Source organism: Caretta caretta, chromosome 2 (genome assembly GCF_965140235.1).
Source record: "Caretta caretta isolate rCarCar2 chromosome 2, rCarCar1.hap1, whole genome shotgun sequence".
Taxonomy (NCBI): domain Eukaryota; kingdom Metazoa; phylum Chordata; order Testudines; family Cheloniidae; genus Caretta; species Caretta caretta.
This window is the reverse complement of record NC_134207.1, coordinates 229,031,680-229,045,616: the sequence shown is the minus strand read 5'-3', so window position 1 is coordinate 229,045,616 and position 13,937 is coordinate 229,031,680. Positions and strand designations below refer to the sequence as shown.

At 40.4% G+C, this 13,937-nt stretch overlaps 1 protein-coding gene across 2 annotated transcripts in view; it reads left to right on the top strand.

Moving 5' to 3' along the window:
* Positions 1-13,937, top strand: part of MINDY3 (MINDY lysine 48 deubiquitinase 3) — a 96,924-nt gene that overhangs the window by 44,775 nt on the left and 38,212 nt on the right. The gene's annotated exons all lie outside the window — the stretch shown is intronic.

The window sequence follows — 13,937 nt, the reverse complement described above, 5'->3', positions numbered from 1 at the left end:
TGGATGTATCCATTTGTGCTAGCAAAACACCAATCTATAACCTCCATCAGGAATTCACATGCGTTCCACAAGAGCACTGGCAGCATCTGTGACCTATCACTGACCTTTGCAGAGCAGCTACCTGAGCATACTTTCACTAAACATTGTGCGTTAGAAAAACAATCCGCATCAAATGATCACTTTGGAGTTACGGTGTTATCCACAGTCAATAGACCAACTCCGAAGCCCCTCCCCTCCACTAAGGGGCACTGCTCAACAGTCACCTCAAGTGGAGCATCCAAGGTGACACTTGAAAAAGAAGGTTACTCACCTTGTGCAGTAACTGAGGTTCTTCGAGATGGTTGTCCTTGTGGGTGCTCCACCACCCTACCTCCTCCCCTCTACTTTGGAGTTTCAGGTCAATTCTCTGAGGTTGAGAAGGAACAGGGGGTTGGTTGGCTGCACACTGCTATGTAACCACTCGGTGCAGTGCGAGATGGCTACGACACATGCGCGGCCCAATCAGACACTTCTACCACAAATCTCCGATTACAAGCGCAGGGCATCATGTCCCGGTGGGTGCTCCACTTTAGGAGTCAACCACCTCAAAGAACCTCAGTTACTGCACAAGGTGAGTAACTTCTCTTCTATCTTTCCTATACATTGGTATAGTTTTCTCTGGTTCCCCTAATAATATCTCTCTAAAAAACTGCCAGGTCTCTTGAAACTTTTTTCCTTTGACTTGTTTCCCACAGGATTTTACTTACCAATTCATTCAGTTTGCTTAAGTCTGCCTTCTTAAAGTCCTTTGGCTTAATTCTGCTGTTTTCACTCCTACTGTTCCTTAGAATCATGAACTCATCATTTCATGATCAGTTTCACTGAAACTGCTTTGCACCTTCAGATTCTAACTAGTTTCCACATGTTTGTCAGGATCAAATCCAGAATAGCCTTTTCTCTAGTTGCTTTCTCCACCTTCTGTAATTAAAAGCTGTCTCCCCAGTGCATTCCAAGAACTGGTTGGATAATCTGTGCCCTGCTGTTTTATTTTCCCAACAGATGTCTGGGTAATTGAAGTCCCTGGTCACCACCAAGTCCTGTGTTTTGAATGATTTTGTTAGTTGTTTAAAAAAAGTCTCATTCACCTCTTCTTCCTAGTTAAGTTGTCTATAGTAGACCTCCTACCATGGCATCATTCCTGTTTTTTACCCCTTTCAACACATCTGCCTCCCACTTCTGTCTCAACCTCAGTGCAAGTTTATAAATCTTTGCTATATGAGGCAACTCCTCCTCCCTTTTTTCCCTGTTGACCTTCCATAGCAAATGTAGGTGTTATACTTATTCTAAAAATATATGTGTAGGATTCTCACTCATGGGGTCTGTTGCTAGCCCTTGTGATTTCATCATAATGTAATTTTGGCCCCTGCTGGAGCCATTCCTGTGTTGAGACTAGACACTTCAGCTTTCATGTGAATTTCAGCCCCGCCAGTGGTAAAACAACTGATTGCCTTCCCCCACTTTTCTGTTTCCTGAGGAGAAAGCAGCCAATCAAGAAGCAAGCAGTCCCTCTCTTTCCCCTGCCCATGACTGAGATGAGTTTATGGTGCGGGGGAGCAGGACCAGGTTGGCTCTACACCTTCCTGCCCTCACCACTCTTGTGACAAATGAGTCTGCTTCTCTGGGCTCCTTCCCTTCCCACCCCCTTCATCCCTGTAACACTTGGTGTGGAAAAGGGAAAAGGTGGTGAAGACCCCCTGGATTGGGAGTGGGTTGGGTAATGAAGGATAAGGGTGTTCTCAGCTTCAAGGATTCATTCCTGTTGTCATACTCCTTGGAGAAGGAGATGAGAACCCTGCTGTAGCTGCTCCCTAGGCTTAAGGGGGTGAAGGTGATGATCCCCTGGAGCTGCAGGAGGAGCAGAGTTTCACTTTGTGGCATAGGGCAGACTTGATGTGGGGGTGGAGGGTGCATGATTAATTGATGAGCTTTAAGATAGGCAGATGTGAGCACAGAAGGAGACATAACTATTTTGGAATTTGGGGAGAAGCTTTACTCCATCAGGCAGCCAGTGAGAGCATCTGCAGTGGGGACCAAAATCACATTATTCTATAAATTTGGCAGAGCTGGCACCGCTTACTGCTGCATGCACACTGGGGGTTGACACGGGAGTTAAATCAAGATAGACCAAACCCAAACATCTCTTAAACAAACCAAAAAAAACCCCATGATTTTTTGGGAGGTCTGATGGATGACTTTTGAACTCTGGGGTTTAGCAGTACTGGGGTCTTGACTCCTTGGTATGAGACTAGGAAAACTTGAGTAGCTCTTAAGGTTTTTTGACTCTTGAAACCACAAGCAGAAGAGTAGTGTGATCCAAGTCCCTATGCACATTTATGAAGAGCCTTGAAAGTAAGAAAAAGAATCTTGAACCTGAAGCAGTAGAAAAAGGAGTCATTGGAAGGATTTATAGACCAGGTAGATGGGAACAGAACCATAGGCAAAAACGACTATCACAGTTTCATTTTGTATGGGCTGAAGTGGGTGATATATGTATGTCTAGGAGGCTGGAAAGGAGGATCTAGGGTCTAGATGAGAGGGACAGAAGGAAAAGATCTGGTGAAAGTCTTAGGATTAAGATGCTGAGTGGATATGAGAGAAGAGACAAAAATTGGCTGATTCTTGAAATCCTAGGCCTGAGTGACAAACAGGTATGTTGAGCACTGGCAGAGAATCATGGGAGTTTTGGAGAAAGATCATGAGGAGGTTTAGCTGTTAGCAGAAGTTCTGATTACTACCAAGTTTGAATTGGATCAGACTGCTGGGGCACTTGCTGCCTCTTGCAAACTTTACAGGTCCCCTGTTTGGATCAGAAGTAGACATGGCTTCATGAGGGATCACTGTCTAGGTATATGAAGAGGAAATACAGTCTCTAGCATTCTTAAGAATCAAGATTTACAAACTTCAACACAGAGGTCATTAAACTGAACAGGTACTGCATATTTTATTAAACAATCTTTGTGGCATTTGCAGTTAGAGAATCAAGTCAGCATGGTGAAAACATTTCTAACTGGTTTCAGAAATCAAAAACAAAGCTGTTGTGAATATATGTGTGTTTTCTAAGGTTGCTAACTAACCTTATCACAATGTGCACACTCTAAGTATAAATGTCTAAGGTCATTGTTCATGGTTGGGTGATGTAGACCGGGATTCTCAACCTTTTTCTTTGAGGCCCCCCCTAACATGCTGTAGAAACTCCAAGGCCCACCAGGGAGGTGGGCCTTGGGGCTCCACAGGGCTGGGGAGCTCAGGATGCTGGGGCTTCAGTCCTGCCAGGGCTCGGGGTGTCAGCCCTGTGGGGGGAGCCATAGAGCCCTGGTTGAAAACTGTTGATGTAGACCATGAAAATGTAACTGTATATACCCTCAGGAGAATAAGCAAATTATTTCTTTTTGCAAAAATTTCTTATCCATCTATTTTCTTTTGAAGATGGATTTTAGCTGTTACATTTAAAGATCCACCTTCCTGGAAGTCCAGACCTGACTGAAGAGGTGTGTTACATATTGCCACATGGAACACATTAACACTGAATGGCGCTGGATACAACGCAGCACTTGTCAAAGAACTCGCCCATTTCGAGATCAAAATCGCTGACATCACAGGACCATCTGTCACAAAGTGATTAAGTTACTGTGGAAGGATCAACCTTTCTCCACTCCAGCGGTCAACACTGAATTCAGGGTGTGGCGTTTTGTTAGAGGTGGTCTGACCACTCTAAGCACACAAAACCCCATCTCTCCACACTTACTCTATGCTTGTCTCCAACATCGTCATAGACACTTATCAGTCATTATGGCCTTCATACCATCAGAAGATCAATTACCTGCGGAAAAGGATGCATTCTGCCACCAGCTGGCAGCAAAGCCAGTCAACTCTGCTAGTGCTAGGAGACTTCAGTGCTGTGACTGGCTGCAAATTAAATGGGTATGAAACTGTGCCAGCTCCCTTCAGTTCAGGTTCCCCAAATAACAATACCATCCACCTTTTGACATTGTGTGCCCATGAGGGCTTGTCTATCACGGGTTTCTGGTTTAGGTACCTTAACCATCACTGGCCTTGGTTTTCAAACAATGGATGTACAATGAAGGAAATTAATCACATCCTCATCAGAAACCACTCCATAGGGAAATCTCCCTAGATTTTTGGTGGCACAGAAGCACCAGCAAACTCAGACCATAGACTAGTTGTGCAGCTCACTGTGTTTTCCAACTCCTCACAAGCCAGGTGTCCACCAACAGTACAATATCCAGCATCTATCCAAGGATCCTGTTGAAGCAGCGAAATACACAAGGCCATCGAGGATGTAACCTCAGTACCCTATCAGATGATGTGGAGATCACCTGGAATTGGTTTACATAATGCTATATTACATGCCAAGGCTGGAAAAATTGGCAGACGCTTGCGCAAGAAACCTTGGCTTTCTGAAGAGACCTCTGATATATTAGCAAAGAAGATGGGAGCATGCAAGCAAGATGATGTCCAAGAAAGTAAAAGACCGAAAGGCATTTTCTGGGCCACAGCCACATATGACCATGAGATCTACATCAACTACCTGGCTGATGAAGCAGAGGACAGCTTAAAGTACAACAATCTGCCTCCTGCTTGCAGAGCCGTTGCACATAGCTGGCAGCCATAAATAGCCTTCTGACATACCCATCCCAAAACCAGATGGCTCTCCCTGCTCATTGATGGACAAGGCCCTGGACAGAGGGAAAACACATTATGAAAGTGTGCTGACCCACACACCTGCTCACAACTGTCCAGAGCTATGTGATCTAGCAAACAGTGTGGCTGCAGACTTGGGACAAACGCTAATACTCCATAACCTGAAGTAGGCTATCCAAAAGTTATGGAATAGATGTGCTACTGGACCTGATGATATTCCATACAAGCTGTTCAAAGATGCCTTGGAATCAGTGCGCATCGCCTGCATCGGCTGCTTTTAATTTGTGGGCATGAGCCAAAATACCAGCAGAATGGAAAGACGGCATTACGGTGTCCGTGTACGAAGGAAAAATCTTGCACCGAATGTAGCAACTGCAGGCTGATCTCATTGTTATCAGTTCCTGGAAAGGTTTTTGCTCATGTTCTGCTTGGTAGGATGCAGCTGCTCCTTAACAAATATTATCCACAGCAATCTGATTTCATTGATAAGCAGTCGACAGTGAAGCTGTCCTTACCCTTTGGCTTCTTGCTGAGCTGCACTGAGAATTTAACCACACACTTCCTGTGGCATATAGCAACATCAAAGTGGTATTTGAATCAGTCTACAGGTTAGCACTTTGTCTCATGCAGAGCCGACTTTGTGCACATCTGGAATGCCATCTTCACACCAGTACCAACACAAGAGTTTGCATTGGTACATTGTGTTTCTACACAACTTCAGGTGTGTGGCAGGGATGCATTCTCACCTCAGCATTATTTTGTCAAGGTATCAGCTAGATATTAGGGTTTGCGACTCCACGTGTCCGAATCCAGGTTGCACAAGAAGTGTTCACTGACCAAGATTATGCCAACGACACTAACCTGCTTATGGAGAGGTTATAGAATTTCAGCCCTGCCAACCAGGGTCTCCAGAGTCTGCCCACGCTATCAGGTTGAACATCTCATGGCAGAAGTCAATGTCCAGAACCTTGTTGCTGGGCCACCAGAACCCCAGTGCAGATTGGCTCAGGTATGGGTTCAGGTACCATGGACTATTGACAAATTCATCTATCTACTCTGCAAGCAGAGTTCAAACAGCCTCAGCAAATTAGACATTCTTTGAGAAATAGTTCTCACCGCCTCCTGTGCTAAGTTCATGTCTTTACATTGAGACAAAATTTAGGACCTATCAAACCTGTGTGCTTCCTGTATTGCTAATAGGCATCAGAAACCTGGACACACTCTTACAAGCAGACTTGGCAGCTAGAAACGTTCCATGTCTGCTGTCAGCACCAAATCCGGTGCATAAAATGGGTTGATTTTGTGCAGAATGTCATCATCTCAGAGATCTGACTGTTCTTCTATCACTCATTATGGTCAAAAGTGGTGGTTGCATGCATTTCAGCTTTGTTGCCAGGATGGACAAAACACACCCCAATACATACTTCTCAAACTCTCCACTGATGCTTGAAGAGGTGCATGCATTGTCCCTACCTGGTGCCACCTGTGGGGCTGCCTCAGATTTGTTGATTTGATGGATTGAGCCAGATCTGGGGATTTCACTACCCTGCTATGATACCATCAACTATGGTCACTCTGGTTGGCACAAAAGTCCTCAGTAGACTGTGTTGATTTGATGACTTGAAGTGGTTAATTACAAATGAAATGAATTACATTAATTTACTTTGGGGGATGGGAGAGTATTACTTTGATTAAATCACTTGTCATGCATGTGTGCAAGTTCAAGATGCCTTTAAAGAATAAGCTTTTTGGTTTTCAACTTGGATTCCCTCTCCAAAGCTGTACATCTTAGTACAGTCACACTTAGCTAGAATAGAGATGGAATATCGCTTTTACTGTATCTTCCCACAGCCTTTCCAAGCCCAGATGAAAGTCTTGTAAATCAAGAGTCAAAATATCCCAGATTTTTTTTCCACAGCTGTTCCCATTTGATCTTCACAGGAACAAAGTTCATTCTAAAAATTCTAATTAAAACTCTTGCTCCAGTTTGTATTTCACAAGGCCCTTTCCAAAATAAACAAACAAATAAAACACCCTTTATAGATGAAACAAGATAATTTCCCATGAGCTGCTAAACAGTCAAGTAAATATAATTAAGAGGCACTTCAAAAATTTGCCAAAGTTATAGGAAAAATGTAATTAAGTGTTTGCTGAAATGTAACCTACTATTTAATCATTTGCTTGAGAGGTTTCTTAAACATTTTTAGTCTATTTAAAATGTGGCTGGAAAAGTGATTACAATTTTTTTTTTTTTCCAGTATGGGTGCTGTCTTCAAATTATATTCTCTACTTAACTGTTGTCATTACAAGGTCTATACAAGTGTGAATCAAAAATATGTTCTGAATTTTCTAAAGCAACAAAATAGTCATTTTCAGTTTGAGTTTTTAGTGGTGATATATGAAGGAGAGCATAGTTTAATTTCAGATCAGTTAGCAGTGTAGCCAGTTAAAAATACATCTTCTGACTTGTGAAATGGGCAAATCTGATATTGAAGTACATTGAGAATAAATAATGGAACGCCACAATGTAATTTATGGTCTTCTCTGACTAGAACTAAAAGATTAATTGGCACATTCTGTTCTCATTTTATGGTTTGGTGTAATTTTTAAGTTCAATAGGTTGTAGTAATAAGAAATATGTAAAACTACTTTGTCATGAAAAATTTAGCCATCATATAAAATGGAATATTTGAATAAAAATCATTGATGCCAAATTTTTAATGGAAGTTTCTGCACATTTGTAAGCAAAGCAGTATTGAATATTTATATTAATCTTTGGATTTACTACATTGGACTCATTCATAAGTCATATCTCATTCTGTGCAAAAGACATCAGAAGTAGTCAGTTGTCTTAGTAATTAATTTTAATGTAAATTTAATAAGACAACTGAGGTTTTTTTGGCAGAGAATGAGGTAAGATGATTTATGAATGAGTCCAATGTAATTTGAAGTATTTGGCATGGCCCTCTTTTAGTGGGTGAACAGCATACAATACCTCTATATACCTGACATCTGAGATGTTGAGTTATAAAAACAAACATTTCAGCGTTCTCACTTCTTTTTGTAGAATACACAGAATGGCTTGCAAGTACTGAACACATCAAATGCGCTGCTAAATATACCTTTCTTACTTGTAAGTCACTGTGTACAGTATATTAGCCTACCACATAGAAGAGAAGGCCGTGAACATCATTGTATCATTCTGTATCCTTTTTTAGGTGTCAAACCAATGTTGGTTCCAGCCATGTTTGGTACAATAGAAGATATTGGGCCTGACTCATCACATGACGGGTAGATATTTTGCTTTTCAAAGTTGAAAGAATAGACATCCCAGTTGACTGAAAATTGATGGTTCTAGCTTAAAATTGATATCTATAGAAACCCAGCACACAAATGTAAATCAATTGTTTCTGCAAATTTGTGCCCCACAAGTGGAAAAGCAAAGCCACTCTTCTGCAAGGGTCCTTTCCCCAATGGTATGTCTGAGTCTTGATTATCAGTGTGGTACTTTCAGTTTAAGTGCTATGGACTTGTGGGTCTTTCTGAATATTTTACAAAACTCCATCTCGTTACTCTAGCTACCATTTCAGTTTTTCTCTGTGCATGACTAAGAAAAATGGTATTTTAAAGAAAAATCTGATTTTTTTTAAATTTGACTTTGAGGGTTCATTTAGCATTCTGTTTTTAATACTTTTTTTTTTTTTGTGGTTCTCCTTAGCTCTGTTAACGGCTTTCTCCACTCCTAAAAGCTTTCTTGTGCATAGGGATAAAATGATTTTTTTTTAAAGGCAAAATGAAAACTCAGTCTTTGAAAGCCGCTTTGATGACTGTCTTCAGAGATGCAAATCTAAAATGGCAGCTAAGATCTCATGGGAGACTACAAAATCCTTTAGCTCAACTGTTGCCTGCTTCAGTTTCATTGTAGCCTATAGGTATAGGTATTAGCTAGGCAAGGCATACATATAAATTAAAGGAGTAACACAATGAGCTTACAATCCTCAAGACCTACTGTACATAGCTTAGCTAAGCTAATCAAGGCATAAGGCCAAAGCCTTAGTGTAAGCAGCTAACCAGGAGTAACCATAGATCATAACGTATCACAAGATAGGATGCTGTAATGACTAAACTGCTCACAGGTAAACACAAGATGCTAGTTTATACCAGCTTGGGATATTTTAAGTTAGGAACATCAGCAGATGTCCAACCACAAGAATAACGTAGTAACTAATTGACATATAAGCTAATAAACTTTAAGTAAACAGATTAGTTTCCTAGGGGATGGAAGGACACTCCAGCATTCGTAGGGTGAGCAAATAAAATTGAGAAAAGGGGATGAAACGCCTACAGAATATTCATTAGGCATAATGATGTTAATGTAAGACATTATAAAAGCTGTATCCCAGTCTGTGTACCTTGGGAGAAGCCAGGGTGTCAATCACTGGTGATGTGGAAGATGACGATTGATGAGATAATCAGTATAATTCATATACAATCAATAGATTATGCCAACATGATGTCACTGTAATCCGGTTAATCTTCAGTATTTTTTTTCTATACTTGAGATTAGCCTCCATCTGTGGGCAGCAGCTAGCATCACTGCAAACCCCCCCACAAGAAAAGGTACAAAAGCCATGACTTGCACCAGTTGAGTTTACCTAATTTCAGTGCACAAATGCAGCAACACTGATTGCAGATTACTGTATACCAAGCATAGATAAGGCCTTAGTTCTTGTAAATATTAATCTAGTTTTAAGTGAGTGGAAGGCAAGGAAGTTTTAAGAAGACAATGTAACAATCACATCTTTACCTTCTAAATTTGAGCAATGCAACATTCCATCTTTCAGAGATAGGCAGGTCTAAATGAATGTCCTCGTACTTGTGAAAAGATAAGAGGGAGAAAAGAGAAGCTGTGTTAATCTGTTTCAATGAAAAGGCTATCTCAGCAACCATTGCTAATCTTTTCTCTATTTATCATGCATGGTCTTTCAACAAGCTTTTGAACTATCAGTAGTCTGTAAACTTCATCTAGACTGAGAGTACTCATGCTGCTATATGTATAGTGATTGGTTGTGTTCGTTAGATTATTTCAAATTAGCAAAAACACATTTTAGAAGAGTAAGAATTATTCAAACATTCCCTCTCTTTTCAAGAAATTTTAGAAGTATAAGTCACTGTACTCCAAAATACTGTTTTTAATATTTGCTGCTGCTAACAGGAGACAATGAGATGCCTAGGGTGTGATAGACTACAATGTCACTTCTTTTCATTTCCCATATTTAATATAAAGTAAAATGCATACACTATGGGTTCTCAAACTGTCCTAGTGTGGGGGACACCCCTTCCATTCCCAATCGCATACACCACCTCCCCTCTTATTTGCGATCCCTATGGCCACAGCAGTTGTTTACATGATAGTGTTATTAGGAGGCTTTTTACCAGTCTCTTAAAGTTATTTAACAGTTGGAAATGAAGAGAACCAACACAGTGTGACCCGCTAACTCTGCCTGGACTACTTTGAGAACTGATGGCACAACCTCTCTTTATTGTCTTTTCATTTAGAAAATGAGTGTTGGCTAATGAGTCTCAGTTGGAAAGTGCTGACTATCAGTAGAAGGTTGTCCGAGATTATTTTTCTTTTTTTGATTATAAAATGAAATGGGACACCTCCATCAAAGGTGTCTTCACTCCACTTAGCTGCAAGTCATAAATGTAGTGTATAGTTCCAAAAATAAAAGCCTTTGGAATATAATTACTGAATGTCCATGAGTAATAATTTGAAGTGAGAATTTATTGGTTTTCAGAATAAAAAGCGTTAATCTTTAGGGTCTGTCTACACTGCAATAAAAAACGCGGTTGCACCAAGTTTCAGAGCCTATGTCAGCAGACTTGGGCTTATGGAGTTCAGGCTGCAGGGCTAAAAATTGCAGTGCAAACATTTGGGCTTGGGCTGTAACCCAGGCTTAGTAACCCTCCCACCTGTTGCAAGTGTCTGAGTCCAAACTCCAGTCTGAGCCTGAATATCTACACTGCAATTTTTAGCACCACAGACCAAGCCCTGCAAGCCGAAGTAAGCTGACTCAGGCCAGCTGTGGCTATGCTGCAGGTCTTTTTTTTTTTGCAGTGTAAACATGCCCTTATGACCACTTACTGTGCCTGTGAACTTTTTCAAATGCCTGTGTACAGTTCTGATATATTTTATATCTAGCCTATTGCCTTACTTTGTCCTTTCTCTTCTTGATCTTTCCTTCTGGCAAAGGAGGGCAATAGACTTTTTCCTGAGCAGGTCAATGTTTCTCCTTGGTTAGCTGTAGGACATAGTGTGAGGTGACAGTCCTTGTTCCGAGACTGCCCTCTCTGAGGCTAAGCCTGCTATATCTGCATTACTCAAACATTTCTGGACTAGAAGCAAGAGAATAAGCTCAGAAAACTAACTTTGACCCCCAACATGGCAGTATACAATTCAGTGGAAAATCTTTTTTAAAAATCGTAACAAAGGTAGGTTTGGGCTGAAACTTTATGCCATGCTCTGTCCCAAATCCTCTCCTAGTTATAAACTCCTAAACATGTATCCAATGGAAATGCAGAAACTCTATGGACATTAGTGCAATTATATGCATAGCAAGAACCTGACAGAAATCAATTTGTCTTTTGGCTGTTGTTTGATCATGAAAACCGTAATGCATGTGACAGCTGTTAAATCCACAGAAACATTAGCAAAAACCTGTATACAGCATCCAATTTCATCCTTTACAAGTGCAGTGACTAATACCCTTGGAAATCCATTTCAGACTCTTTTGAAGTGGTGGGAAATGAGTTTTACATTCCCTTCGTTGTCCCCTTTCATGGTGATAGGGACGTTCATGTGTACAGAATAACACCTTTGACCTCTTCTGATTAAGCAGTTTCACTTTCAGGTGAGGGCACATGAGGGAACACATTGAAAGCCTGAGCTTTTTTTAAAAATTGTAAAGAAAACAGTCTTTAGTGCTGCAGGAAGCTCTTAACCCTCCCTGGGTAAATTGGCAGTGTACGCAGTGGTGTCTGTTACTGAGACCAGATTGGTATTGATGCCTTACATGGCAGATGCCTTTATTTCTTCCTTCCGAGTAACATTAGAAGTCACATTTAATCAAACACCTGGATAACATTTTTGTGTGCCTGCATATCTAAGATTATATTCCTGAATTAAAATAGCTTTTTAAAAATTTTAAATGGTAAATATGGATTTATTTTGCATGTTATACATGAAATCCGCAAACTGTTCAGTAAAAAGTTTTATCAATGACATTTTGATACCATGCATTCTATCAATACAGAAAAAATTGTTAGTAGAAAGAGTCCCTAAACTCTGCAAGCATATGTATTGGCTAATTTACAAAACACATACTCTGAATACTTTGTGTAGTTAAGATCATGAGTGTAAGATATGGATGAGCTAAATACACTTCATGGTCCAGGACTGCCAAGTGAGACAGTTAACATACTCCTGTTAATATACCCCAGAAGGATATTAGCTTTTTTTGCAACTCCATCCCATTGTTGACTCTCATTCAATTTATGATCCACTATAACCCCCCAGATCTTTTTCAGCAGTAGCACCACCTCGCAAAGTTATTTCCCATTTTTTAGTTGTGCATTTGATTTTTCCTTCCTAAATCAAGTATTTTGCACTTGTCCTTATTGCACTTCATATTGTTGAATTCAGACCAATTTGTCAAGGTCGTGTTGAATCCTAATCCTGCCTTCCAAAGTACTTGCAACCCCTCTCTGCTTGGAGTCATCTGCATATTTTATAAGCATACTCTGCACTCCATTATCCAAGTCATTAATGAAAATATTGAATAGTACCAGACACAGGACTGACCCCTATGAGACCCCACTAGATAGGCCCTCCCAGTTTGACACGAACAATTGATAACTACTCTGAGTATGGTCTCTTAACCAGTTGTGCAATCGCCTTATAATAATTTCATCTAGATCACATTTCCCTACTTTGCTTATGAGACTGTCATGTGGAACTTCTTATTTTAGTGAGGTTTTTGATAATTATATCACACCTACTGCTTCCCCCCATGCAATAGGCCAGTAACCCTGTCAAAAAAGATTTGGTCCTTTTTCCAAAAAAAATTTCATCTTTCTGGATTGAAACCAAAGCAGAGTTTTTAATTCAAAAAGATGAATTGTAAATTACGAGCAAGTGGAAAATTGGGTTATGCTGGAAGTTGAGTTGCAACCTTAAATATAACTTTCATTACCATGAAAGTTGTAATGTAACATAGGCACAGCTGGATTCAAAATGGCTTTGATTTCTGCCATATATTTTCATTTACTTTGAACTCTGCTCACACATGACGTGTTCCTGTCACATTTGTTCCACCCCCTCCTGCTTAATGCAGGCTCACAAAATAATGAACATATCCTACCCAGCATGTACTGTGTATTTGATAGTGTGTGGTCGTGTAATCAATTTTATAGGTTGAAATGGTATTAATATCCTGTTACTCTTTACATCTTCAAACCATGTGAAGGCACTTCTGCGGCATCAAAGCCACTGTTTATTCTGAGTGAAGTATCCCTCAAGTATCTGCAACCTGGGGACCAAAAAATCTGCCCAACACTCTTTCAGTTTGGCTCTTAGGACTAAGACTTATGATACCATGAAATAAAAGTGATTCTGTATGTGTGGCAGATTACAAACACATGGAAAAACAGTGTCCTCTCAGGTCAAATTTTAGGCAGAGGGGGATGCTGAATTTATCAGGTAAATGAGACTACCAGGCTTGCCCCTCTTCTGCAATTCCAGCTCTTCGTTTGCAAAAATTTGCTTTCAAAGTCAAAGGCTTTCCCTATGTGGATAAAGATCATCTACTTAGCTGGCAAACAAAATCTAAAACAATACAATACCCGTCCCCTACCCCACTTTCTAAAAGTCTTTTTGTAATCTGTCCTCCAAAGAAAGAAATATGGAAATGAAAAGCCATCCTTTTGACAGTCCAGGGAATGAATTGTTGCCTTTGGTATTGGTTGGATATAAAATATTAGACTACTTTAACATGGCCACATATGTTAAATGTTGATGATGTATTCATTGTAGTTTAGGTCTCTTCAAAAGTTGTGCAATCCAGTGGATGTTTTGTTGGCTCTCTAGTTAAACCATCCCTCTGGAATAGCAGATGTATTGTGGTTTCTGTAATTGTGTAGAGTGTCTGTTAAGAACATTACTTCCCAGATGGATA